Source organism: Notamacropus eugenii, chromosome 1, assembly GCF_028372415.1.
Source record: "Notamacropus eugenii isolate mMacEug1 chromosome 1, mMacEug1.pri_v2, whole genome shotgun sequence".
Classification (NCBI taxonomy): domain Eukaryota; kingdom Metazoa; phylum Chordata; class Mammalia; order Diprotodontia; family Macropodidae; genus Notamacropus; species Notamacropus eugenii.
Window position 1 is genome coordinate 116130724 of NC_092872.1, and position 6279 is coordinate 116137002.

Genomic DNA, 6279 nt, shown 5'->3' on the forward strand with positions numbered 1-6279 from the left:
TGGGAAAACTGGAAAATAGTATGGCAGAAACTAAGCATAGACAAAAATCTTATACCATATACCAAGATGAGCCAAAATGAGTACATGATTTAGACATAAAGGGTGAGACTATAAGTAAATTAGAAGAGCACTTAACAGTTTGCTTGTCTGATATACAAAAACCAGAAGAATTTATGACCAAACAAGAGATAGAGGACATTATGAAATGTAAGACGGATAATTTTTATTACATTAAATTTAAAAGGTTTTGTGCTTTTTCACAACAGGTTTGCCACCAGAACACAGGTGTTGTGAAAACCATAGCTAAACTTCCACAAAAATGGGCAAGGAAAAAACTCACATTAACATTGTCATCATTGGACATGTAGACTCTGGCAAGTCCACCACTACTGGCCACCTCATCTACAAATGTGGTGGAATTGATAAGAGAACTATTGAGAAGTTCGAGAAGGAGGCTGCTGAGATGGGAAAGGGCTCCTTTAAATATGCCTAGGTCTTGGATAAACTGAAGGCTGGACGTGAGCATGGTATCACTATTGATATTTCTCTGTGGAAATTTGAGACCAGCAAGTACTATGTGACCATTATTGATGCTCCAGGACACAGAGATTTCATCAAGAACATTATTACAGGCACATCTCAGGCGGACTGTGCTGTCCTGATTGTTGCTGCTGCTGTTGGTGAATTTGAGGCTGGCATTTCTAAGAATGGGCAGACCCGTGAGCATGCCCTTCTGGCCTACACACTAGGTGTAAAACAACTGATTGTTGGTGTAAACAAAATGGATTCCACCGAGCCCCTCTATAGCCAGAAGAGATATGAGGAAATTGTCAAGGAAGTCAGTACCTATGTTAAGAAAATTGGCTACAACCCTGATACAGTAGCTTTTGTGCCAATTTCAGGTTGGAATGGTGACAACATGCTGGAGCCTAGCTCTAATATGCCTTGGTTCAAGATATGGAAAATCACTCTCAAGGATGGCAATGCTAATGGAACTACACTGCTTGAAGCTTTGGATTGCATTCTGCCACCAACTCGTCCAATTGACAAGCCCCTTCGTCTACCCCTCCAAGATGTCTACAAGATTGGCGGTATTGGTACTGTACCTGTTGGCCGAGTGGAAACTGGTGTTCTAAAACCAGGCATGGTGGTCACCTTCACCCCAGTCAATGTTACAACTGAAGTCAAGTCTGTCGAAATGCACCATGAAGCTTTGAGTGAGGATTTGCCAGGGGATAATGTTGGTTTCAATGTCAAGAATGTGTCTGTCAAACATGTCCATCATGGTAATGTGGGTGGTGATAGCAAGAATGACCCTCCTATGGAAGCAGCTGGTTTCACTGCACAGGTTATTATCCTGAACCATCCAGGCCAAATCAGTGCTGGCTATGCACCTGTTCTGGTTTGTCACACTGCTCACATTGCTTGCAAGTTTGCTGAACTGAAGAAGATTGATCAGCGTTCTGGTAAGAAGCTGGAAGACGGCCCTAAATTCCTGAAATCTGGTGATGCCATCGTTGACATGGTTCCAGGCAAGCCCATATGTGTGGAGAGTTTCTCTGATTATCCTCCTCTGGGTCGTTTTGCTGTTCGTGATATGAGGCAGACTGTTGCAGTTGGTGTCATCAAGGCAGTTGACAAGAAGGCTGCTGGAGCTAGCAAGGTCACAAAATCTGCCCAGAAGGCCAAGAAGGCTAAATGAATATTCTGTACAACACCTGCCACCCCAGTCTTAATCAGTGGTGGAAGAATGGTCTCAGAACTGTTTGTCTCAATTGGCCATTTAAGTTTAACAGTAAAAGACTGGTTAATGATTACAATGCATCATAAAAGCTTCAGGAGGAAAGGAATGTTTTTATGGACCATTTGTTTCGTGGAAGTTTTAAGTTATTAGTTTTTAAAATCAGTAATTTTTAAATGGAAACAACTTGACCAAAAATCTGTCACAGAATTTTGAGACCATTAAAGCAGTTTAATGCGAAAAAAAAAAAAAAAGAAAAGGTTTTGCACCAACAAAGTCAATGCAACCAAGATTAGAAGGGAAGCAGAAAGCTGGAAAACAGTTTTACAGTGAGTTTCTTTGATAAAGGTCTCATTTCTAAAGAAATAAAAACATAGACAGAGCTGAATCAAATTTATAAAAATATGCTATCCACCAAATGATAATTGATCAAAGGATACTAACAAGCAGTTTCAGATGAAGAAATTAAAGCTATCTATTTTCACATTAAAAAATACTGTAAATCACTATTGATTGGAAAAATGGAAATCAAAAAATAAACAAACCAAACAACTCTGAGGTACCATATCACACCTATCAGATTGGCTAATGTGATAAAACAATACAATAATGAATGTTGGAGAAGATACATGAAAATTGGAATACTAATGTATTGTTGGTGGAGTTGTGAACTGATCCAACCATTCTGGAGAGCAATTTGGAACTTTGTCCAAAAGGCTGTAAACCAATGCATAGTTTTTGATCCAGAAATACTACTTCTAAGTCTGTATGCCAAAGAGATCGTAAAAACAGGGAATGTACCCACATATACAAAAATATTTACAGCAGGTTTTTGTTTGTTATTTTTGTTTTGTTTTGGTTTGGTTTTTTTAGTGGTGGTGGTGGAAATCAATTGGAAATTGAAGAGATGCCCATCAATTGCGGAATGACTGAACATGTTGTTCTATAGGAATGTAATAGAATGCTATTATTCCATAAGAAATGTTGAGCAGGCAGATTGAACAGAGCAGGAGGAAATTGTGTACAAGAATGGGCACATTCTCTTATCTTTAACTGTAACAGACTTAGCTCTTTTCACTAATATAATGATCTAAGAAAATCCCAAAGAACTTGTAAAGGACAATGCAAACCACATCCAGAAAAAGAACTATGGAGTCTATATGCTGATCAAAGCATACTATTTGCACTTTGTTGTTGTGGTTGTTTTCTTTCTTGTGGTTTTTCCTTTATGTTCTGATTCTTCTTTCACAGCATTACTAATGCGGAAACCTGTTTGATATGATTATACTTATATTATAGCCCATCTCAGATTGCTTGCTTTCTTGGGGAGAGTGCAAGGGAGCGAGAAAAATTTGAAACAAAATTTTACAAAAAAATTGAAAACTATCTTTACATGTAATTGGAAAAAATAAAATACATTTAAGAACAAAAATAGTCAGTTTTATTGCCATAAAATTGGGCAAAACAGTTTCCAATTTTTGTTCTGATTTCCTCTTCATTGGTCTTGAATTCACTCTTTTAATTTTTAATACTGTTTATTTGCTTTTCTTTTTCCTTCTTAATCAAATTAACTGTTTGTTATTTTTTCCCATAAAACCAGCTCTTGGTTTTATTTATTAGTTCAATAGTTTTCTTACTTTCAATCTAATAAATCTCTTCTTTAAGTTTTGGAATTTCTAATTTGGTATTTAATTGATGATTTTTAATTCGTTCTTTTCCTGGATTTATTTAGTTGCATGCCCAGTTCATTGATCTGCTCTTTCTCTATTTTGTTCATGTAAGCCTTTAGAGATATAAAATTTCCCTTAAGAACTGCCTTTGCTGCATCACATCACTGTCATTCTCTTTGCATCTTCGATGCAATTCTTCATTGCTTCTACGATTTGTTGTTTGATCTTCTCATTTTTTTTGTATTAGGTTATTTAGTTTCGAATTAATCTTTAGTCTATCTTTCCATAGTTCTTTATTACATGTAATCTTATTGCATCACAGTCTGAATAGGATACATTTACTATTTCTGTCTTTCTGAATTGTAATGTGAGGTTATTATGCCCTAATACATGGTCAGTTTTTTGTTAGTGCCATGTACCAATGAGGAAAAAAAAGCTATATTCCTTTCTATCTGCATTCAGCTTTTTCCAGAGATCTATCATATCTGCTTTTTCTAAAATTATATTCACATCGTTAACTTCCTTCTTGTTTATTTTGTGCTTAGATTTATGTAGTTCTGAGCAGTGAAGGTTGAGGTCCCTCACTTGTATAGTTTTGCTGACTATTACTTTCTGTAATTGACTTAACTCTTCTGGATGCCCTAGTACTTGGTGTACCTATGTTTAGTAGCAATATTACTTCATTGTCGATGGTAACTTTTAATATCATGTAGTTTCCCTCTTTATTACTTTTAATTAGAACTATTTTTGCTTTTACTTTGTCCAAGATCAGTCTTACTACCTCTCCCTTTTTTATAACTTCAGCTGAAGCATAATGGACTTTTCTCCAGCCTTTTATCTTTACTCTGTGTGTATCTCAGGTATTTCTGGTATGTGTCTCATTAACATTTTGGATTTTGGATTTTGGATTTTGGATTTTAATCTACTCTGCTGTGCACTTTCATTTTATGGGAGAGTTTATCCCATTCACATTGGTCAATTCAATTATTAAAGGAGCTGTTTTCCTATTCCCAAAGATTTATAAAACTGTGTATAACCATTGCTCCAGCAATATTGGTAGCAAGTCTATATCTCAAAGAGATCATAAAAAAGGAAAAAAAGGACCCCATGTCAACAAATATTTATAGCATCTCTTTTTGTGGTTACAAAGAATTAGAAATTGATAGAATGCCCATCAGCTAGAGAATGGCTGAATAAGCTGTGATATATGAATGTAATAGAATACTATTGTTCTACCAAAAAAGGTGAACAGGCAGATTTCAGAAGACCCCATAAAGACTTACATGAAATGAGGCTGAGTGAAGTGAACAGAGCCAAAAGAGCATTATACACAGTAACAGCAACATTGTGTGATGACCAGCTTTGATAGATTTATCTCTTCTAAGCAATACAATAATCTTAGACAATTTTAAAAGATTCATGGTAGAAAATGCTATCGACATTGAGAGAAAGATCTAAAGAGTCTGAATGCAGATAGAAGCATACCATTTTCTCTTTTTTTCTTTCTCATGGTTTTTCCCTTTTGTTCTGATTCTTTTCACATTCTGATTAATGTTGAAATATGATTGTACATGTATAGCTTATATCAAATTGCATGCTGTTTTGGGGAAAGGTGAAAGGAGGAAGGGAGAAAAAATGTGGAGCTCAAAATCTTAGCAAAGTGATTGTTGAAAACTGTCTTTACATGTAATTGGAAAAAATAAAATACTATGGGGGGAGCAAAGGAGTTGTTTTCTTCAGTCAATTTTTGTGTTTCTTTTTCCAAGCTGTTAACTTCTTTTTTCAAAATTCTCTTGCATAACTCATTTCTTTTTCCACTTTTTCTTCTGCCTCTCTTATTTGATTTTTAAAATCCAATTTGAGTTCTTTTAAGAGGACTATTGTGAGTTTTTAACTAGTTCATATTCCCCTTTGAGGGTTTTCATGTAGATATTTTGACATTGTTGTCCTCTTCTGAGTTTGTGTTTTGATTTTCCTCTCACCACAGTAACTTTCTACTGTCATGGTTTTTCCTTTGTTTTGTTTTGTGTTTTGCTCATTTTAAAGTTGAGCTCTGTTCCTGGACGATAGGAGGTATTGCCTGAGGTCTCTTGATCTAGGAACCCAGGTCTGGTCACTGTATTTCTGCACAGCAGCCCCTGGGTTGGTGGCTTGCTCAGTGTATTAGAATGGCCCAGTCTAGGGTCTCTTGTGTCCAGGATTCTGGGACTGTAAATTTGCCTGATGTGCTGGGGCTGCAAGCCACAAAACTAGCTTGCTGTGCTAGAAAAATGGAACCTTTGTTGTTGTTCTATACTGTGGCTAAGAGCCTCCCACCAATTTGCTTAGACACCACCTATGCTGGGGAACACTCTCCTTTTTCTAAGTGAGACAGAACTTTCCTGAAGTCCTTCTAAATTATCTTTGGTTGGAAAAAAATGTTTATTCTGTGTCTTATTGGATTTTGTCACTCACTCTAGTATTCTTTTATAGGCTTGATTTAACCTTATATTCTAGGAAAACTGGAGAAGGCTCAAGCAAGTTCCTGGCTTCTCTCTGCCATCTTGGCTTCCTGCCCAACCACAGGTGTTGAACAAATGTTTCTTTCCTTCATGTGCATATGCATTATATGTGTATTTATACATACACATATCGTACATATGCACATACATGCATATGCACATACATGCATATGTACAAAAATATCATACAATCATCCCTGACTACTCTCCCTCCAAATAGATTATTAAAAATCCACTCTGGTGCCATATCCTGGGGGTGACTCTGTTTCCTGCAGGCTATTCCAGCAGATTGCAATCTTCAGGAAATTCTTTTAAGCTGGATAGTGAAGCCTGACAAAATACTTTAGATAAAGAAAAGCCTCAATAA

General features: G+C 36.3%; 1 pseudogene; it reads left to right on the plus strand.

Moving 5' to 3' along the window:
• The first annotated feature begins 304 nt into the window (after positions 1–304).
• LOC140505862 (elongation factor 1-alpha 1 pseudogene) lies at positions 305–1989 on the plus strand (annotated as a pseudogene).
• Positions 1990–6279: the final 4290 nt, after the last annotated feature.